The 23166-nt window shown below is 53.0% G+C and overlaps 1 long non-coding RNA gene across 1 annotated transcript in view; it reads right to left on the bottom strand.

The window, feature by feature from the left end:
* Positions 1-4109, bottom strand: part of LOC102437724 — a 12409-nt gene extending 8300 nt beyond the window's left edge. Inside the window, exon 1 of the long non-coding RNA XR_330232.3 lies at positions 2021-4109. This is a non-coding gene — a long non-coding RNA (uncharacterized LOC102437724). The remainder of the gene's footprint in view (positions 1-2020) is intronic.
* Between the last annotated feature and the right edge of the window lie 19057 nt (positions 4110-23166).

Consider the following 23166-nt stretch of genomic DNA (forward strand, 5'->3'; position numbering starts at 1 on the left):
GAAGCATAAGAGGGAAGGAAGGGCATCGGCCCATGCCCCGGGTAGGTCCTGGGGGCCAGAGTGGCCCCGGGCGCTCAGAAGGACAGCCTACGTTCTACACCCCAATACGAGGAACAGCTGTCTGCAAACCTAGCTCCTACCTCTGACTGGACGACAGCGGAACCTTTCATGGCTCCCCTGTGAGACCCTCCCCAGCTTCGTGGGCCCCGGGAGCCAGGAGGTAGGCTGGCGAGGAAGGGCCGAGCAGGCGCAGCCGTGCCCTCCGTTATGTAAGAAGAAGGGCGGTGCTGCTCTAGGCCAGAGACCCAGGGCGCATTGCGCTCCCAGATGCGCAGTCATGGGCGGGGGCCACTGCGCAGGGCAGGGCAGGGCTCGGGGACCCCCTCCCCACGAATGTGAGACCTGCAGCACAGACGGGATGGGGAGCTGGAACCCTGAATTTCCCCCGTCCCCTGCCCCCCAACCAGAGGAACAGCCTGCTGCCCTAGTTTTGCTCTCACTCTCGTCTCTCCCCAGAAGGACAAGCCTGGCTCACCTCTCAGGCCCCAGGGGCTCTCCCTGAAACCCCACCTGATACGCAGCTTCTGAGCAACGTCCGGGGGGGTCGGTCCCATCCTCACCTTTGCAAGCGCCAGGGAGCAGCAGCTTCCAGAAGGCAGGTCCTTCCCACACTGGGCTCAGCTCTGGGCAGCCCCAGACGTCAATGCAAATCTCTGGTCCCCCCTGGGAGTAGCCCAGAGTCAGCAGGAAGCCCGGGGGGTGGCAATAGCAGCAGCAGCAGCTCTGCCCTACCTTGCCCGGGCGTTTCCAGGGGAGCCAAGAATTATTTTGCCGCAACACTGAGGTGTGGCTGGTTGGAAAATTCCCTTTTCCGACACCAAACTAAAGGACAGATATTTTCTTCCAGTTGGGCCAACCCTCTGTGCACCTGTCTACCTCCCCAGCCCTTCCCCCTGTACGAAGTTTGGGGTGCCCTGAGCTCCTCTTCCTTAGAGTGCGTGAAATAAAAAGGCCCAGGGAGAGGTTTCTGCTGGTCAGTCAGAAGCAGGCACCCCGGAGCACATACGCACACCCCTAAACAGATTTTAGAAAGCTGCTGGGCTTCTCCCCCCTCCCCTTTAAGCAAGTGAAATGCAAATTCAGATTTGATACCTTGCCCTCAGCCAATGAAAAAGAGGTTTTCACCTGCCACGGGCCAACCCACCAATCAGAGGAAGTGTCTGGAGTGAGAGCCCTCCCCTGGCCAATGGAAGGCCAGCTCAGTCACTTAGTTAATGATGCAGCAGTACAAGGAAGGCCATCACATGTGAACTGGAAGGGTGCCAACATGGAGACACAGAGCGCGCAAGGTAAACAACTTTCCAACGCCAAAGGGATGACATTTAATCTCTAAATGCTGGCTTCCCTGCTCAGCTCGTCTTTAAACCCTCTCGGCTGGCCCCACACACCCCGGGAACCTCACTACCTGTCCCCCTAGAGATCCTAACAAGATGCAACAGTGACTGCGTCACCATTCCCCACTTTCCCCAACTACGCAGTGACAAACCAACCAGCTTCACCCCACGTCTCCCAGCCCACACCCCACCCTGCCCACCTGCTCCTCACCGGCCAGATTCCCAGGGCTGAGCGTTTCAATAAGGCAGCCCCTGGGCAACTGTGCCCTGGCCTCCCTCTCAGCACCTCTCCTTCTCACTCCCTCCCCCTCCCTTCCACCTGAGACCTGCTCGGACAGACAGACAGTGCTGACACTTAACCTGGAAAACCAGTCCGTATGTCTGCCCAACAGGAGAGAAGGAGGATAAAGACTAGGAGGTCAGGTGGGACGCCTGGGACAGCTTGCTCCTCTCTCCTCTCCCCTGAACAGGTTTGAGCAGCTGACACGAAGGGAAAAGAAACTGAAGTGGAAAAAAAAAAAGCTCTCTCTCCAAGAAAAAAAATAGCAAAAAGTGAGAAAGGAGGTGAGAAAGACAGAGCGCCCACATACGCAGAGACATCGCCCCCGATCCCAGCAAATACGTACGTGGGGGAAGAAGAGGGTTACGCCATCAAGTCCTGAAGCCCATCGGACCGCCCATCGCCGGCTGCGCAGACCCAAATCTTGGTCCGGCTGTAAGATGCCGCAGTCTCGAATGTTCCAGAAATCGGTCCGGTTAAGTCTTCCACCGTGGCCCCACCACCTCTTGCTCCCACCCCTGCCCCCCCTCCCCACCTCCTCCCCACGGGAACCGCCCGTGCCACCTTGCGTATCATCCTCTTATAGCCTAGGCTACCCAGAGGCCTCCAGCCCCCAGCAGATTTCTGAACGGCTTGGCAAGTGAGCTGGCAGAACCTGGTGCCCGGTGTTGCTATGACTTGTTTCTTGATTTCTCTCTCTCTGCTGCAGCACGGCTGTTGCTAGCAGACCTATCGACGGAGCGCTCTCTCTCTCTCCCTCTCCCCCCCTCTCTCTCTCTGAGCTCTGTGACGCAGATCTAAATTCTCCAGTCTGCTCCTTGTGTTGCAAGAGCAGAACTGCAGCTTTTCCCCTGGAGAGCCTGAGGGCAGTGCCAAGGCTGGTCAAACAAGGCAAAAAAAAAAAAAAAAAAGTTGGGCCTGCACTCGGCTCCCTGGCCACACTTTCCCCCGTCCCATTTTTACCCCACACCTCACTGCTCTGGGGCATCGAGAGCCTGGTCCCTGCAGGCTCACACCTTCCCTGAGGGCTTCCCAGCCACAAGGCCAGCTTAACTCTTTGAGGGACGGCGCCCACAAGGCAGACAGGGCTGTCCCACACCAAATGTTGCGTCATCTTTTCTTGAGCCCTGGGAGAAGGCCCTGTGAGCTTTTCCTGGCTGGCCATAAGAAAAAAATGGTCCTCACCCTGAGACCACTGTCCTGTTAACTCTTTCTGCCACAGACAAGTCCAGATTCACAGCGCAGCTGGTCTGTGCTGCGTTTTGCTTTTTTGGCCACCAACCAGGACCTTTTTCTCCCTGGAATTTCCTAAAGACAAAAAGTGTAATTAAAACATTGCCTGGCTTATCCCACGGGTGAGATCCCTGTATCGGGGCAGGAACCGGAGAGCCCAAATTGAATGGCAGCCTGAAGAATCCAGAGCAAAAGCGTCTGGGTCTCCATTCTTCCTGAGCTCAGAATTTTAGAGACGGGGTGGATCCGTCCAATCGCTCCTCAAAAGGCACTTATGCCACACTCAGTCCCGGAGATCCAGGTTGCTGAGTCATTTGTTCCCAAGAAGATCCTCCGACAACATGAAAAGCAGCAAAACAGAGCGGCAGCCACGCCTGGACCTGGAGTGGCCAAGGACTGGGTTCTTCTCTCTGGGGGTGGGCAGCCAAGTGAGATAAGGCGCCACCAGCCCACCCCCACTGCCCCTGTGAATGCCTGGGCATTCACATACCTGGACACTCTTTTGGGGATGGGGGGCGGGGGGGGGGCACCAATGCTCTGGAGAAGGCCTGAGACTGTCTTAGGAGACTGACAGGCCTCCACTACAGCAAAGCACAGACCCAGATATGTTTCCAGAACAATTCCGATGCTATCACTGGACCCTGACTACCTAGGCAGACCCAAGGGGTCTTGGGTCCCACATCACTACATCCAAAGAATCCAGACCCATAAAGGTTTCTGACAGCCAGTTGCACCATAGGAGGCTAGACCTGACTGGAAGTGAGAGAGATACTCGGGTCCTGGGGCAGGTGACTCATAAAGTACATCACACCGAGAACCCTGCCACTCCCAAGAAGATGGCTTGAGAAAGAGAGGCCAGGCAGCCACGTTATCCCGTGCCCTGCCTCCCCAGCAGCCTTCTTCAAGCAACTACCCTGGGCCCCGGTTTCACGCAGCAAGAAGACCACTTGGAAGACAACCACGGCACTCCACGGTTTTCAAAGAAGCCCAGGGCATCATCGGTGCCAGGCTCCCCGCGGGGGGCAAAGTGCTTCAAATTCACACCTTCTGGGCTCCAGGGTAGAGCATGCCAATGAAGAAGTTACCTACTGGTCTGATGGCCGAAGGAATGCGGCCTTGATGGCACTAGAGCCAGCCCCCCGGAATGGTCCTCTGCCTACTTAAATACCATTTGCCGGAGTTTCCTTTTCCATGGAAGAAAAACATGCCTAAGTTCATGTCAGGACATTCCTGATTTATCCAAGAGCCCAGGATCAAATAAACAAAGGGCTTTGAGCTCTGCCAGGGAGCCTCCTGCTCCGGGACAGAGAACCAGAGGGAAGTAGGGCTCCGCGCACAGCTGGCCCATCACCCGGTGAACCTGGTGAATGACGTGGCTGCTCACTGCCATGGCGCTGGGGATGTCACGGGTGGGTGGTGGTGAGAAAGAAGAAGCAAGTCAGTCATGAGAGACGGAGCAAGAGCAAGTTCGGGTCAGAGGAGGGCCGTTCACAGCCACAGAGGTTGCAGGTAGAGGCCGACTGTGGCCAGCCACTGAGCTTGGGTAAATGCAAAGAAAGGTCCCCGTCTCAGGGGCTCAGCCGGAACCGACTCTGACTTGCAAAGCAGTATGACAAGCTCTACGTTTGGGAAGCTTTTGTTAGATTTCACTCTTCACCTAAGTCTTCTCTTCTTCCCACAGCCCCATCACCGTTCTTACCATGTCGCTAGGATTGAAACGGTCATTTTAGGTGCCTCTGCCCAGTTCTAGCTCTCTCTTCTGCTAACTTGATTCTGCGTGGCACCGAGAGCAGAAACACCCCAATGGGATGACCAGGAAGCAGAAACGAATTTGGTTCCAAAAAAACCAGGGGAGGATGTTTACTTAGCAAGCACGCTCGAGCCTACCAGGAAGCGACTTTACAGGGTGCTGCGTGCCGTGTTTGACTTCGGGGGGTAGAGATAACTTGTGGGTGAGGAGAAGGGGCTGGCTCCTCCCGGGCACACTCGGGGGCCTGCGGAGGCTGGGCCGGGGCAAACTTGCAAAGGCAGGGCTTCCCCTCCAAGCCAGCAGGCCACTGGTCCTCCTGGGCTTCTCTGCAGCTACAGGCCTCGGAAACTAGCCCGGCTCTCCAAACATCGCGAGCTCCCCATGGCCTCTGACGGATCTGGGTCAAAACTTTGCAATGCCAAAGACGAAGAATTTTTTTTTTTCTTTAAAGGGAATGAGCTGAACTTTTACCCAGCCCTTGTCCAGGGTTTGGAATGCAAGCACCCTGTCATTGCCACAGACTCCCGTTTGGCATCGGCCAGGACAGCAGGCTTGGGGCAGCCTCTACGTCCTCTCATGTCCTCATTAGGACCCTCTACAGGGACAGGAGCTTTGATGCAGAGAGAAACTGTTTCTCTCCAGACAGGGGAGCTGGGCCGGGGACTGATCCCAAACTCCGCACCAGTATTAGGGCCTGAGTGGGTGTTGCAGAGAGAGATCAGGCCCAGGCCCACAGTGACGAGGTGTTTCTGTGCTCCGCCTGGGAGGGCAGACGACGAGCACTCAGAAAACCATTTCTTAAGTTCCTACGAGGTGCTAAGCCACACACAGCAAACAACGTAAGACACAGGCCATCATCTCAAGACATACCGTTCTAGTTGAGGACCCTGTCAGCATTCCCAAATTTGCATTGTTGATATATCTGCTCTTTAAAAGCTGATATTCATTTTCCCATTGAAATATACTAAAAAAATATTGTTTGGGTTCCCAGGATAGCCTGCAAAAGCCTATTTCAGTCTCGTCAGAAAGTCGCAAACTCAAATGCCTGTGGGCTGGCCGGCAGGTAAGAAAGGCGAAGCCGCTGGGGGGATATGCCAAGTGGAAGGAGGACCCTCTCCTCACAGGCAGCCCCTCCCCAGCCTGCCTGCGGGAGACCAGCTGGGGATGGAGCCCCCAGGGGCCCAGATCACCCTGTTTTTCAGGAGAAGGCGGAAATCCAGATTTATTATATTAAACTCTTGATTTAAAAAAAATATATATTTTTTTTACTGATTACAGAGAGGAAGGGAGAGGGAGAGGGAGACAGAAACATCAATGATGAGAGAGAATCACCGATCAACTGCCTCCTGCATGCCCCACACTGGGGATCGAGCCCGCAACCCGGGCATGTGCTCTGACCGGGAATCCAACCGTGACCTCCCTGTTCATAGATCAGTGCTCAACCACTGAGCCACGCTGGCTGGGCTAAACTCTTGATTTTTAAACACCGTTCAAAGTTTTCAAAGCCAAAACATACCTGCACACCTTCCAGTCTGTCTGCTCTGTGGTAATGGGTCCAAAATACAATGTGTTTGCAACGAAAAATAAGAGCAGTCACTGCCAGAGTGAGGATTTAAATAAAGAAACAAAGAAAAGTCACAGAATAGGAAACTGCCTCACAGAGGCTGCGACTGGAGGAAAGAATGACAGACAAAAACCAGGGGACCCTTGACCTTCGGCTCAAGGCTTGTCAACCGGTTCTAAGTTGAGGGCTGCTGGTAGAGCCTGCCTCAGAATCATTTAAATATTCATGACACCATTAAAGGGCTGGTATTTGTGCCCAGCCTAACCCGGCAGGAGCACAAAAGAGTCTCCCAATTGAGAGGTGCTGCTCTGAGCATCCCCAAAGGGTCCGTCCAGGGCTTTGTTGATAAAATCGGAAGGGATTATCATAATCCAGCTCCCCGTCCATGGCACCGGGCCCTCCACAAACAGCACCATGACCTAGACGCGGTACGGTCTAGCCTCTGCCTGACCCAGTGACTCCCATCCCACCTTTGGAGGTCCCACTACTGGGACAAAACTGAAGTGAACTGTCTTTCCGGGTCCTATCTACCAGCCTCAGGTCTTCGCTCTGCCTCCGGGGCCCACAGAACAAGCTTACTCCCCCAAAGGCTTTCAAATATTTTAGGATAACTTTTATGACCACAAGTTTTTTAGGCTAAACAAGGAGGTACAAAAAGGGAAATGAAAAAGGAGGTGGGGGGTGGGTTTGGGGGAAAGCCGGGGAGAAATCTTCTTAAAACAGCTGATCAAAAATGAACAAGCCCAAGGAAAAGAGGAAGACACACACACACACACACACTCACACACACACACACACACACATATATTATGTATTCATGAGAAAGAGGCACCTTCGCCAATAAACAGCTGGGTGACGCAGGACTGTGAAAGGAAGGGCCCGGGGCCACACATACCGGAAGAGAACAAGAACCACGGGACCAGACAGTTCCCAAGGCCAGCCACCAGGCCGTGCCCTGATCAGGCCAGCTGCTTAAAACCTGAAATCGTGAGAAGAAAACCACATACAACCCACCATTATAAGGAGGGGGCATTCCTTTGACCATGTTGAGGGAAGGGGTTCTTTTTCTTATGGATTTTATGGATTCTTTGTATGTTCTGAATACAGATCCACTTGCCAGTTATCGGTGGAGCCTGCATCTCCACTCTGCTTCGTTTCTCTCTTTTATTCAGGTCTTTTGATGATCAGAAGTTCCTCATTTTAATGTCAGTCAACTGACTGGTCTTTCCCTTGATAGCTAGTGCTTTCGGTGTCTTCTTTAAGAAATGTACGGCCACTCGGAGTTAAGAGGATATTCCATGTTATCTTGTAGATGAAGTTTCACTTTGTATTCACTTGGGCACTTAGATTGATGAGCTCTCTGGAATGTATTTTTGTGTGTGATGTGAGGGAGTGGTCAAGAGTCATTTCTTTCCTTCTGGATATCCACTATCCCAGCAGCACTGTTTGCTAGAGTGACTGTCCATTCCAAACTGCTCAGCAGGGGCCCCTGCTCAGGTGTCCAGATGTGTATGGGTCTGCTTCTGGGCTCCCTGTTCTGTTTCTTTGGTCAGAAATAAGATAATGCCTGGCTGGTGTTGCTCAGTGGTTGAGCATCGATCTATGAACCAGGAGGTCATGGTTCGATTCCCGGTAAGGGCACATGTCTGGGTTTCGGGCTCAATCTGGGGGTATGCAGGAGGCAGTCAATCAATGATTCTCTCTCATCATTGATATTTCTATCTTTCCCTCTCCCTTCCTCTCTAAAATCAATAAAATTTTTTTTAAAAATTAAAAAAAGAAATAAGATAAAAAAATTTAAAAAAAGAAATAAGAGCACTAATCATCAATCAGGTGATTTGACAAGTAAAGTTTAAGAAAATATAAATCAAAGAGCCAGTTTTGCAAAAGGAGTTCAATGTGGACAGAAATAGTCGGAGAGGAGGGCTCCAGCCATGGCCCCTCAGAAAGAATACAATGAGCAGGGATAAGCAAAGAAGCAGCAACCCAACCGAGGAATGGGTAGCAAGACGCACGGGGCAGAGGTCAAAATGAGTCTTGTTTTTGTAGGTAGTTAACACAGTGATCAAGAGGATAGACTGATACTGCATCCAAGTCCTGAATGTATACTGTTTAGCCTCAGTTTCCTAAGCTGCAAAATGGGGAAACTCTTCCTCACTGAGCTGTGCAGATTAAATAGGTTTTTTGATGTCTGCCACCTCGCACAGAGCCTAGCACTGTAAGTATTCAGAAAGTGCTGGTGTCATCCACATCGGAATTAGTGCTGCCATGGAGACCAGGCAGACTATTGGAGCAATCTTGCTGTTCAACAAACATTAAGTGAGTATATGCTACTGCACACGCGCACACACACACACACACACACACACACACTTTTATATATATATATATATATATATGGCTTAAAAACTCAGACTCTACCATGAGACAGGCTTGAGTCTAAATTCTAATTCAGCCTCTTTACTAGTTATATAGACTCGAATGACTTATTTGATCTAAGTTTCTGGTTTCAGCTTCCTCCAAACTTCCTAGTTTTCTTGGTGACGATGTTATGCAATACAGAAGCCTTTCGCACAGTGCCCCATACAAAGCAGTGATAGTAATAGATAGTGATGCCAGCTATCACTATGATGACAACCATGGGCAATGACAGTTCTGTACTTGGTATCCTGTCAGGCACCGGAAGGCAAGGCCCACTAACCCTGGAAAAACCTACAGTACCTGGCATTCTCTGTCTTCCATCCAAGGACTAACCAGGCCCGACCACACCTGGCTTCGTATTGACAAGACTAAGGTGGTAGGCCCAAGACGAAGGAAGAGCTTGGAGAGAAAAAAAAAGGGTTAGAGACATCAAGTAAAAGCCGAATGGCCGGGGCACTTAAACACTTGGTAAGAAAGAAGAAACAGCCCTGGCCGGTTTGGCTCAGTGGATAGAGCGTCGGCCTGCGGACTGAAGGGTCCCAGGTTCGATTCCGGTCAAGGGCATGTACCTTGGTTGCGGGCACATCTCTGGTGGGGGGTGTGCAGGAGGCAGCTGATCGATGTTTCTCTCTCATCGATGTTTCTAACTCTCTATCCCTCTCCCTTCCTCTCTGTAAAAAATCAATAAAATATATTTTTTAAAAAAAGAAAGAAGAAACAAAAACACAGAATCCCACCAATATATATAATCAGAAAAATTGTGAAAATGTACTGGGTCGAGGGGGTCAGAAATGTCACTCATAGATTAAAAGTCTGATGGTCTCCACGGGAAGAAGGTTCCTGAAGAACAAGCCGTCAACAGCTCCAATCAGCACTAATGACCATGCTATGGTCAGCCTGAAAGGCCGCAGCTCGGCCGTCTCCTGGAGCAACGACCCCAGAGCCACCGAGTTGTTCGAGGCTAGTCCCCAACCCGAGGGGCCACCGCACGCACACCCGGCGGCTGCGCTGAAGTGAAACAGGGCCCAGCGGGGACAGCAAACACTCCAAGGACACAATTCAGCGCCACGTGCCAAGTGAGAACCCGAGAGACAAGGGCCGGGGACAGCCTGTGCTCGGCGAGGTCCTGGCAGAGGTGAGATGCAGATGCTGACGCGAAACGCCGCCTCAGACCGGGAGCTGGAGCCAGGCAGCAGACAGTAAGTGGCCTGGCAGACGCTGGCCCTGAGCACACAGGCCTCCCATGGCTGCAGGGGGAGGGAGAGGGGAGATGGCCCTCAAGTCCTGACTTCTCAGCACAGGTGGAAGGGAAGCCCAGCACCCACAGAGACCCCACATGGACTACGGGCAGTGTAGAGACGGGAGAGTCATGGGGCATGTTTGTTGGGGCGTAAGGTCAGGCCTGGGGTGGGATATTTGTAAGCAGAAGCTTTCTCTTGGGCAGACTGAGTCAGTCAGCCACGGAGGCCAAAAAGCCAGGCTCCAGCCCTAGCCGGCCGCTCGGTGGTTAGAGCGATGGCCCTTGGACTGAAGGATCCCAGGTTCGATTCCATTCAAGGGCACATACCTCGGGTGCAGGCTCGATCCCTGGCCCCAGTCAGGGTGCATGCGGGAGACAACCAATCGATGTGTCTCACATCGATGTTCCTCTCTCTCCCCCTCCTCCCTCCCACTGTCTCTCTAAAAAAAAAAAAAAAAAAAAAAAAAATCAATGGAAGAAATATCCTCGCGTGAGGATTAACAACAACAACAAATATCCAGGCTCCAAAATGTCCTGCCCAAGCTAGCTCCTGTCACCTCCTGGGAAAGTGAAAGAGGCCGACATGTCTATCTTGTCCTAGGTCACTGGTCACTGAATCCAGGTTCCTGCCCCAGCGGAAGTTACCCTGGAGCAAAATGCAGGCTGCAAGGGGACTGGCACCTGCTCTTCTGACGATGGGCTGGGGCTGAGTGGACATGGCCACTCCCCTGGCCAAAGCCCCTGGACCAGCAGCTTCCAGTGCTGCCCACAGCGCAGGGGGACAAAGTCTTCTTGGAACTCGGGGAGTAAGCCAACGGGCCTCCTGGCTGGCTGCTCTTGAAATCCTGGCCGTGTCAATGGGTGGAAATAATTTCCAGAGAGATGGAGTGTGGCTGGGCCATGTGAGCCGGACTGGAGAGAGCGCTACACCATCCCTGCGCGGGGAAAGCTGCGGCCTGTGCCCAAGGCCAGACCGGCCGGGCGGGGGGAAATGAGGGTCCTGCCATTCACCCCCCAACCACAGGCTGGAACCCTTAGATGTTACGCTGGCTGCTCTTGGGGTTCTTGGTCAAGGATCGAAGCTCTGGGCAGGAGGAGCGGTCTCCAGGGTAGAGAACCTGGGCAACTGATGACTCATGCGCTGCACTGACCTCTGCGTGACCACACGAGCTCGCACCATGTGACTCAAAAATGGAGTTTCTTTCCTGCTCCGGAACAAACCCTTGCTTTGCTTAGCTGAGTCACATCTAGACGGCAAGAGTCTCCAACACAAGCAGGACAGGGGGTTCCCCAAACAACTCTGACTTGAGCTGTAATTTCCATACTGCCCTCTCCCCGACACAGGGGTATGCCCCTGGCCATTCCCACAGCCGAAAAGGGAAGACGCAAGACACGGGGGCCATCGGGCCCACCGGGGCGCAAATCTGGGCTTCCAGCAAGGGCAGCCTGGTCAGGAGCTGGAGCAGGGACCAGGCCTCGAGGGAGGAGACTGTTACCTGTGGGGTGGGAGGGGCTGGGAGCAGTCTAAAACATCGTACTTAATGTCAGGCTTGGGGGCAATATTTGTGATGCACTTCATATTGAAACCCTGACGAAAGTAAGGGTCCACAAGATCTGTGATGACATGAAGACATCCTGTGCCCACAGAAAGCTGGAGCGTGGGGAGGGGCTGGTGACCAAATCGTGGGGGTGAGAGGCAGTCAGTCCCTGATTGATTTACAGAGGGAAGGTGTCGGACAAACATTCTAGAAGGTTCAGCCCTGTGAAGCCCTTTGGGACCAGCGGGCAGCCGTTATTCTTAAGTTAGGGTCTGGCATGGGCCTCTGGGGTCACTGTTCTTTCCCCAAAACCGGAGCAGCGGTAACATCTCTGCCTTAAAAAAACAGAGAAACAGCCCTAGCTGGTTTGGCTCAGTGGATAGAGCGTCGGCCTGCGGACTCAAGGGTCCCAGGTTCAATTCCGGTCAAGGGCATGTACCTGGGTTGCGGGCACATCCCCAGTGGGGGGTGTGCAGGAGGCAGCTGATCGATATTTCTCTCTCATCGCTGTTTCTAATTCTCTATCCCTCTCCCTTCCTGTCTGTAAAAATTCAATAAAATATATATATTTTTAAAAAGATGCCTCTGGGAAGGCTGACATGAAAGAAGCACCACTGGTGCTTCCAAGAGCCCCAAGCCCCCAGGGGATCGGAGGACACAGGAGAGGAGGAGCTGAGATGCTGAGATAAGCCTGGGATTCCCCAGCCACTTCCCCGGAGAGGCCTTTCAGGAGCAGCCAGCAGAGCACCTTTGCGACAGGCAGAGCCCCTCCCACTGACCTGGAGGCCAGGCAGAAGCACCCACAGTGAAGTCACCCGAGAGCAGGAACTCTCCTCAAACCCAACAGAGCCGCCCAACCCCATCCAAATGGGCCAGAATGACCTTCCAGGGGAGCCTTTCGAGCCCCTATGGAGGTCAGCTGGCCTCATCTTCCTCAATACAAGGCCGGCCTTTGGGTCATGGCCAAGGCGTGGGACCTTGGGTGGGTGACTTCATCTTTCAGCCTAAATTTCCTCGTCCATAAAGTAGGGCGAATACGCCATCTGTACCACTTGTGTTGTAAGGATTAAATGTGTCCACACGAGTAAAACACTGCCTAGAACACAGTGTTCTGTGAGCGGCAGCTATTACTCTTGTTTTTATCATGAGTACTCCTGGGTGGTGGCCACTCAGCTTGCCTATGAGCACTATGGCCCCACGGAAGGAGCTCCCTACCTCACAGGGTCACCCATCCTCCCTCCCTCACATCCTCCCAGGCTCAAATGGTGGGAACATTAGCCGGTTCCATGCATCACCACTGGTCTCCCGGTCACGGTGACCTGCTGGCCCCGGGGCTGCCCTGTGGAGTGCCACAGAGGAAGAATGACACCCACAGCACGTGACAGTTCTTTAAATACACAAAACTGTGCCCATCAAACGCCCTCCACCGAAATCCTCCCTTCTCGGGGGTAGATATTCCCGTGTGTTAACCACTCTTCGCAAGCCAGCAGTCCTACTCTGAACTTGTTCTCGAGTTTGACATTTCCTCCTCTTACTCCAGCTTCTGGAAAGGGTCCCCAAGCAAATATCCAAGGGCCACGTGACCTGTGCTTTCACACACACCAGCGATCCCCTCCCCCGCTGGTCGGGGGAAGCCAAGGGTTGCTGCCTGTGGCATGAAAACAGCACAATGTCAACTCTGAACCCTGGGGATCGGTGGTGCGGACTCCCTTCCTGTGTGGCCCCGCTGAGGCTGAGAACGGAGGAGACAGACATCACCTGTCCTCTTCTCCTAGCTGGGAAGGCACTGCCAAACCCACTCCCACCGGAGAATCAAGGACCAGGCCCTCTCCTGGCTCCTGGTGGCTACTAGGTCTGGGCTAAGGAAAGCATGGAGCCCTTCCTCACCTGATACCTAGCAGATGAAGGGGAGAAGGGAGCCAAGGAGCGCCATCCCGAGCCTGCGGGAGGCAGGTGGGGAGCCGGAGCCTTGCCCGCCTTCAGGTGCCTCTGGGGCTGGGCTGGAATTGTCACTGTTATGATGAACACGCCCCAACCAAGGAAAGGCCTGTCCCTGGCTCTAGGCATTTCACAGAGACCGATGGGCTCCCCACAGGCGCTCTGAGACACGAGGAGTGGTGACCACACGGAGAAGGCCCTTCGTCCCGGGAGGCTGGTCTAGGTGCCGGCTCTCGTTCCTTAACAAGCTCTTCCCAAGTATATGTCTGATTTGCCCAAGTACATCCCACCCCTAGGACAACGGCCGGCACACAGTGTTTGTTGATACGGCTCCTGAATCCAGGACAGGACGAGAAAGAGAATCAAAATTAAATATAAGATATGGTTCAGAACCAAAGCAGTTCCTAAAATAGCTGCCGGAGCTAACATGATTTGGGAACAGTTACAAAACAGCCCGGCCGCAAGGAAGCTGCGTGTGAGCCGGGGCGGCGTCGCACGGCCCCTCGTGCCACCCCGATGGCCCTTCCCTTCCCGGCGATCGGCTGTGGCCGAGAGGACAGAGGGGCACAGGAACGGAGACACGGGGCAACTTCTGTGGGGCCTGCTGCTAGATATCCGGAATCTCAAGGTTGGAATCACAAAATTCCCAGATACCGACGGACCACTGCCGACCACGAGGCTATCTGTCCCCGGAAGTATCACGTCACCTCCGCGCAGGAAAGAGACCCACGTGTCCCTGCAAGCGGCCCCCACTCCGGCTCCCCGGCTCACGTTTCTCTCTCTCACACAGAACAAGTAACGAGTTAAAAAGTGGCCGGAACCCTTGGTGAGTAAACTTTGCTCCTTGGCCTGGATGTGGAAGCCGAGCGACACGGCGGAACGCACCCTCCGCCTGCAGGTCTGCCACCTGCTCAGGCCCAAGCTGGACTCTGGCCAGGGGACCTCTCGCACCCGGCCGCCTCCTTGGGGCTTATAGGGGGATTTCAGACAGAGGCTCCCCTGCTCCCCTGCAGCCCTGACACCCGCCCCCCTGACCCCCAGCTTTGGGAGATGAGGAATCATAGAAATAGAGCCTTCATTTGGCTTAAAGCCCCAACAGGGGTCTGTCTAGCTTCCTCCCAAGGTTGCCCTGTGACCTCAGCCCTCAGTTCCACTAGACATGGATGTCCCCCTGTCCCTCTTCTTGTCCCTCTTCTGAAACAGCCTTCAGATGCGGCCAAGCCCCCAAACTACGACACCCCTTGCCTTCTATCTGCCCACACAGCATCCTCATCATCATGAATGTGGACCTCAACATCCATCAAGCGCGAAACACTCCTCGGGCCTGGTGCTCAGGGCCCTACATGGACACAGCTCACACCACCTTCACGGTGGTGCGATGGGGCCCGGGCTATCTCCACCTCCACGCTACAGGCCAGGAACTGAGCAGCGTGCGAAACAATACACACCCAGTAACTAGACTGTTAACCACTGTGAGAGGCAACCTGGCAACATCATGCCTTTAGGAGACTTCCCCCAACTCCTGTCCCCATTTCACACTTGACAATCCCTGGTATAACGGTGGGACCAAGCATGTTTCCTTAAAAAAAAAAAAAAAGACAATCATACATGTGCTGTTGTTGTAAATAAATATTTTTAAAATGAGATTTTACTATTGAGGCATTTAAATGAGGTTTAATGGATGGTGTTGGCAGAGGGGATAAATAGAGATGGAAAAAATAAAAGAAAAAATAAAATAAATGAGCTGTGAGGTATGTATAACTCCTAGTGTGCGAAGTAGTTTTATGACAAATTAGCCTATGTCCTCCCCCTTGAAGTCCCCTGAAATATACACAATGATTCCTGTTTCACAGATTGAGCAAATGAGAAGAGGGGGGAGCTGGCCAAGATGGCCCAGCCAGTAATCAGCACAGCAACAAACGGACCCCAGGACTTCCAACCGCTGAGTCCTGTGCTCTGGGTGCCCACGGGGTGCCAGGCGGCAGAGCCCGGGGACTGACGGCCGTGGCCTGGGACTTAGGAGCGCTCACAGGGACTGGCTGTGTGACCCGGGCAAGGTCACCCACCTCGTCTCGTCTCCGTTCTTCATCCATAAAACAGTGCTAATAACACCGTGACATGTGGTGACCATGAGGATGAAATGCGATGATGTATGCACAGCGCTTAGCACGCTGGCCAACACATAATAAACGCTCGGTCAATGGCAGCTATTTTTATGAAGCTCCGGTGCCCAGGCAGGAAGCACGGTGCCTCCTGGACTCTGTCTGCCTCTGCAGAGTGGAGACCAGTGAGAAGCCACGTCCTTTCTCCTGCCCCCGTGGCTCCCAAACAGCTGCCCGGACACACAGGCCGCAGACGGTGAGGAGCTCAGTGCCCCGGGCAGGAATGAACTGCTCCATGGCTCAAAGGGCACCAGGGCTGGGGCCTGTCCCTCCTGCCGAGAGGGCTCCCAACCCCGGCGCCTCTGAAGCGGTACGCTGTCCTGATGGCCGAGCTGCAGGCGTGGCCACCAGCAAAATGGCCGGGCGGGCCTGTGCCAGCGGACGCACCCTCGCCTGCCTTCCGGGGCGGCGGCCTTTCCTCCACCGCCTGCCGGTCACCTCCCTCCCCCGGGGCTCCGGCCTCTGCTCCCGGGGCTTGGGAGCCTGCCTGTCCTCGGTGAGAAGAGCAAATAAAAGCTCATGGCCTACTTCCAGCTGCCTCCCGGTTTCTCACTCTCAGATTAAAATAATAACGCGCAGACACACAGAGGCTGGAGAGGGCGGGGGAATGAAGTGGCACCCGAGCACAAGGGCTCCTGCAGCAGGGGCTGCGGTAGCCTGGCAACCTGAGAAGGTGTGTCAGAGCGAGGAGGATGCAGACAGACCAGGGCCGGGCCTGGAGCAGCCAGGGCTAGCCGGGCAGGGTCGCACAGCCTGGCCTGGCTCCTCGTGTGCCGAGGAGGGAGGGGAGAGCACATAGCATGCTGCCTGCCACACGGCCCTGTGTCCCCAAGGCCACCTCCCTGGTCACCCTGCTAGCTCCAGGCTCTCTCTTCTCCAGTCCCGTCCAGATGCCTGTACAGGTATCTTCCCAGAAATCCTGGACATGCATGACCTTCCCCTGCTCTGAAGCCTCTCATGGCTCCCCAATGCCTCGCGGAGGCATTCTCCTAGCGTTCAAGGCCCCCCAGCACCTGGTCCCAACCTACCCCTCCAACCTCACTTTCCTCTTCTCCCTCACTGAACCCTCTGATCCTGCGTGTACATCCCTCCTATAGGCCTCCACATATGGCGAGTCTTCCCCTCATCTTGGCCCAAACCTGGAGGTCACTATTCTCCTAACACAGTGGTTCCCAACCTTTTTTTGGCCATTCCCCGCCCTCCCCTCCCCCCTGCCCACAAGCATCTCTAAAATCCTGATGCCTCCCTATGACATATAATTCTTATTATTCAAAAAGCGAACTCTTATTCACATGGAGGAAGCCTAAAAGGACATTCACTTGGTCTAAACAAGCTTCCAAAGAACATGGCATCCATGAAAGAGAAAAATAAAAGAACAAAAGTTCAGTTGAGGAAGAAATCCCTAAGAAATTGTTAAAAAAAATAATAATATAAAGTGATATGAAAAAAATAGCAACTAAAGTTTCAAAACATATCATAGAGAACTGAAATGCATAAATATGTCACAATATATATTTATATACTGTATATGAGGCCCCTAGAACCATAAGAAATGCAAAAACATTTATTGTTAATTCTCGAATCAAATTGCCCCCCTGTGGGACGTGCGCCCCACATTGGGAACCACTGTCTTAACACATATTTGCCAAATGCCTACCATGCACCAGGCACTGCTGGGCACGGAGACCACAGGAACAGTAAGACATCTCCTGCCCACAGTGAGCCCCTGGCCACAGGGCCAATCAAACAGGCCCATCAACAAGACACTAATGCGGCAGGTAATCTAGGCTTAACAGCCACAGGGCACTTGCTGATTTAACCCTTTATAGGCTCATTTAATCCTCTCACAACCCCTATGACATACGTGCAATTACTACCAGCCAGTCCCATTTTATGGATGAGGGAACTGAGGTATGGCTGTCAGTGGAGAGGAGGGATGGGGACTTGCTGCCCCTTCAGTCCAACCCAGGTGGCCTTTCTCCTCCTCCTCCTCCTCCTCCACCTCCTCCTCCAGCATCTTCCTGAAATTGGCTGGAATGTAGGCTCCAGGAGGACAGGGACTTCTGTCTGCTTTGTAAACTGCTGAGTCCCCAGGGCCTAGAACAGTGATGGCGAACCTATGACACGCGAACTCATTTTTTTGGTTGACTTTTCTTTGTTCAATGGCATTTAAATATATAAAATAAATATCAAAAATATAAGTCTTTGTTTTACTATGGTTGCAAAGATCAAAAAATTTCTATATGTGACACGGCACCAGAGTTAAGTTAGGGTTTTTCAAAATGCTGACACGCCGAGCTCAAAAGGTTCGCCATCACTGGCCTAGAGCAATGCCTGGAATACAGCAGGCACTCAGAAATACTTGTGCCCTAGGTGGTTTGGCTCAATGGATAGAGCATCGGCCTGCGGACTGAAGGGTCCCGGGTTCGGTGCTGGTCAAGGGCATGTACCTCGGTTGCAGGCTCAATCCCCAGCCCCGGTCAGGGTGTGTGTGGGAGGCAACCAATCGATGTGTCCTCTCTCTCTCATCGATGTTTCTCTCTGTCTCTCCCCCTCCCTTCCACTCTCTCAATATCCATGGGAAAATATCCTCGGGTGAGGATTAACAAAAAATAATAATAAATAAGTAAATACTTGTAGAAGGCACACTTTCTACATCCACCTTACAGATCGGAGAACATGGACGTTTCCCAAAGTTATACAACTGGTATGGCTGAACTAAGGTTCCGATCTGGCACTTGCCAGGCACAAAACACACCTTAGCATGCCTTTCTGACACTAGGATTTACTGAGTACCTGACATGGACAAGATGCTCAGGAGACAGTCCTCACAATGAAAACGTTACTGGGGGCCTATTATGTCCCAGGTGCTGGGGGACACAAAGACATGGCCTTTAAAACAACAACAACACTGTCTATACACACACATATATGTGCCTATGGAAATAGGTACCATTTGAATATATGTAAATATCATGCATATATGCAAATATTTATCCATATAAATTATTTTAAGCCACCACTAGACAGTCTGGGAGGGCCCGATGATTGCAACAGCTAACAGATGCAATAGAAACCGGGAGGGTGCAAGATTCCCTGGAGGCAAAGAGGCTCCTCGAAGGAGACAGAAGCCGTGGGGGCCCTGAGGAATCCAGAACCTTCGATAAAAACGGAAGGAGCTAAGGCCACGCGGGGGGAAGGAGTGATGTGCGGAAAAGCATGAAAGCAGAGCTGTGTAGGCTCAGGGAACAATTCACGGAGAAGTCTGGCTGGCCGAAGGTTTTTCTTCCCTGTTTATTTTTTGAACATTTACACCTCTGCTTTTAACTGTTTCCTATTCGGCACCTACCAGCCATGTCTTCTTTGGAAAACACGTTTCACAGCAGCAAAAGGCTCTATTTTTTGAAAACCAGGGCTCAAGTTCAATCTCATTATCCTACAGATGGGAAACTGGAATTGCCCCTGGTCCCGGAGCTGGCTCGAGGCAGAAATGGGGAGCCAGCCGGGCCTATCACATCTCACAGGGCGTATCGCAGGGGGCGGAGGAGGTGGGCCGCTGCGGAGACTGAGCGCCTCTGAAGGGTCCCGGGTTCGACGAGGGCCAGGCCTCTGGGTCCCGGTGGGTGAAGCTCTCAGGGTCTACGACCAGCACACGACCGGGGACGGCCGGGCCTCGGCAGCGTCCGTGTCCCTCCTGCTGCAGAGGCCGCAGAGCTCTCTGTGCTGGAAGTCATGAGTTGTTTGTTGGTTTTCTTCCTGCTTGGCTTGTTTTGACATGAGGAAGAGGCTAATCCTTCTGGCAGGCTTGGGTAATACCGAAGGGCAGCAGTCCCCTCCCTGAAGCCGCGGAGGCAGCCAGCGCCAGCAGAGAGAAACCGATTCCTGGCCTCTGCCTGGTCAGCAGCTGACCTCTCTGCTGGCACCTGGTGGCTCCTCCACATCCCGCTGGGGCTGCCTTCCCCGAAGAGCACAGGCTCTGGAGGCAGGTGGGTCCAACTGCGACTTCCACCTGCTACGAGCTGAGTGATCTCAGGAAAGACACTAGACCAGCGGTTCTCAACCTGTGGGTCGCGACCCCTTTGGCGGTCGAACGACCCTTTCACAGGGGTCGCCTAAGACCATCCTGCATATCAGATATTTACATGACGATTCATAACAGCAGTAACATTACAGTTATGAAGTAGCAACGAAAATAATTTTATGGTTGGGTCACAACATGAGGAGCTGTATTTAAAGGGCCAGGAGGTTGAGAACCACTGCACTATACCTCTCTGTGGCTCAGTTTCCTCGTCTGTCAAACAAAACCCCAGCATTACTATGAGGCTTAGATGAGTTAATACATAGAAACTGGTCAGAACAGCACCTAGAACACTCGATGAATGCGGCTATCACTATGATGTTTTTGTTTGTACCTAAGGCGCCCTGAAACCTGGTCTCTGAGATGCTGGGCCAGACCAGGCTGAATGCTGTGGGGCTGGAGCAAACAGTGGTACCCAAGATGATACAGGCCCAAGCCTATAGAGATCCAAAGCCCCCTTCAGTGTCTGGGCTTCCCTGTCAGCATCTCCGAGAGCTAGAGGCAGGCTGGTGATGCTACCTGCTTTGCGCTGCCAGGGAAGCCCTGGTACTCAGATGCAGGTAAGGCCTCTCCTGCCTCACGCTCTCTGCCACGGTTGCTGCCCTGGGCGGCGGCATCTGACTGGTTCCCTGTACAGAGGATTCACGTTCCACACGCTTGGATGCTTCGTCGACGTCCTGTGGGAATGCTCCAGGCATTTTCCTTGAAATAAGTAATTCTAGACATTTATTCCTTGAGATAAATCCAGTCTCAGGATTTGGGGGAGTTGGCTGGATATTATCTTTCAAAGCCATTGCTGAATATTTCCTTGAGATCTGGGGTCCACCTGGTGGGTGTACACAAGAATTCACCCGACTGCTTCTTCAGAAGGGGGTATGTCTGAGAGCACACGTTTGCCTGGCCCCAGGGAACAGTGTCAGCAGCTTGGCGTTGATGTAGAAGGTGCCAAGAGTGAGATGGCAGCCGTGGCATCCATGCGCACAGTCTTCTCCCCAACCGCTCCCCAGGTTCTGCAGAAAGTCTTTAAGACTCAGGTAAGTAGAGGGACCATTCAGGCTCAACTCTCACTTTGTAGATCTCAACCTTTCCATCTTCATATCCCGGCATCCAGCACCTGGCAGGGCTCTCAGTGGGAGTTCAGGGAATGCCAGTTACACTGAATGGAGGCTCTCATTCTCTAGAATCACAACTCAGAAACAGCCAGGCATCTGAGAGCCAGCTGCGTCTGTCACGTGCAACCAGGTCATATTCTACGACACTTACAGGACAACGGGGAGCCCTGAGGATTCTTTGGTGTCCAGTAATTATAAATACGACTACTGAGTTATGTTAGATGGCGTGTTTACATGCAGATTACTCAAGCGACCCAATCACCCTCTCCTCACCAACGTTAGAGAGGAAATAATAGGTAGGAGTGCCAACCATATTCCCCACTCCCCCCACCTAGCCTCTGCCTCAGTGATCTGGTCTCCTTACTGTCCCCATGCACACCCCCATTCTTTCACCAAGCCCATTTTCTCACTGTTTCCTCTGCCTGAGGTGCCCTTCTCTCTCCTCTTCATTAACACTGAGCCCAACCATATGTCAAGGCCACACTCAAGGTCATGACTTCCATAAAGCCTTAGAATGATCTGTGCTCCATGGTCTTTCTCCGTAGCTGCTTCTCCTGTTGCTACTCCTGGTGCCTCACGTAGTACCTAGCATTTCACAGCCCGCTGTTTCAGGCATGTTTTCCCTGACCCCATGTTCTGGCCCATACTTCCACCACCACTCTACAGAAAGGTCTTTCCAAGGTCAACAATGACGTCAGACTCAGCCGAGTTCAAGTCTTGGCTCCATTACTATTTGCCAATCTCAGTGGTTCCTTCCTCAGTCCTCATCCTTACTCACTTGGATGCTCAGCACCCCCTTCTTAAATCCCGTTCTGTTTTTAAGTCCAGGGCACTACCCCCAAACCACCTCTCCTACATCTTTCGTGGCTGCTCCCACCTGTGCTAAGCCTAGGCCCCTGCTCCTATCTCCAGGCCCCTTGTGTCCTGGGATACTTCGACACCTCTAACTTCATCCCTCACCTCTCCTTTAGTCCTCAGGCATCTTGGAACAGCTGTTGGACATCCCACTTTGGTATCCTACTGTCACCTCATGCTCAACATGACTAAAATTCACTCAGCAATTACTTGTTAAGAACCTACAAAGCCAGGATCTGTTCTAGTCCTTGGTCAGCAAACCATGTAAAAGTTCTCACTCCAAGTGCCATCGATGGATGCATGGGTAAATAAAACGGGGGATAGCCAAGGAACAGAGCATTATTCAGCCTTTAAATGGAAGGGAATTCTGACACATCCTACAACATGGACAAACCTAAACACGTGCTAAGTGAAATAAGCCCCTCAGAAAAAGGCAAATACAATATCATTCCACCTTTATGAGGTACCTATAGTAGTCAAATTCGTGAAGACAGAAAGTAGGATGGTGGTTACCAGGGCTGGGGGGGAGGGAGTGGGGAGCTATTGTGTAATGGGTACAGAGCTTACGTTTTACAAGATCTGAAGACTCTGGAGTTGGATGGTGATGATGGTTGTAAAACAGGAATACCACTGACCCGCCCACTTAAAAAGGGTTAAGAGAGTAAATTCTATGTTTCGTGTATTTAACCACAGAAAGGGAGTCCTTGGCCTCTGCACTTTTCTGCATATTTGACTGCTTCCATTACAATGAAAAAGACACCGTCCTCATGGAGCTTACATTCTGGAAGCAGGACTGGGATTGCTATCCCAGAAGCTCCGTCCCAAAGGCCCATCACTTGCATTGCCATTCTCCAGCTGGTCCTGTGGACACCTCATCCTCTTCTCCCCCATATCCACGTCCTCTCCATCTTCCTCTTGAAAGTGTTTGTCTCAGTCCTTCCTCCTTCCCAGAATCACAATTTCTATCACCTCTTAATGTTGGATGGACAAACTCGAGGACGTGGGAAGACACTCAGCAGTGCCGGCTTCACCACTGGCTCTGGGTGACCTCGCCCACCTGCTGTAGGAAGCGTTTGACGGGACCCTCATGAAGGCTCCTTCTGCCTCTAGCACAGGGTGAGTCTCTGGTTCGCCCTCCCCGGCCCGGCCTGCGGCTGGCGTGCTCCTCGCAGGTACTCAGCAGCCCGAGAAGCAAGGCCTCTTGCAGGAGCAGAACCTGCCAGGGCCACGGCTCCCTCCAAGTGCTCCTTGGCTCTCCTTCCTGCCGGCCTGAACCTTTCCTGCTTGCAACCTTGTGACTTTGCGTTACTTGCCCTTGGATTCTGCCAGCCCAGCACCGCTGCTGGGACCTCTTCTGACCTGACTGCCCGTAACTGGGACAGCCTCGTCTGCTGACAGTAGACCCTGCTCTGCTACCACCAACTGGGCTTCCTGGTGGCTGTGCAACAAGGATGCTGCTGGCTGGACTCTGGCCTCTCCCTGGGCTGTCTCTATGGTCCCCACTGACGTGCCGGTCCTGGCCCTGGTCCTTGCAGTGCCCTCTGAGTTCCCCCCTGCTGCAAGCTGGGTTTCCAATCTGTCTGTGATTGAGTCATTCACTC

This window comes from Myotis lucifugus, unplaced genomic scaffold, assembly GCF_000147115.1.
Source record: "Myotis lucifugus unplaced genomic scaffold, Myoluc2.0 scaffold_145, whole genome shotgun sequence".
NCBI lineage: Eukaryota > Metazoa > Chordata > Mammalia > Chiroptera > Vespertilionidae > Myotis > Myotis lucifugus.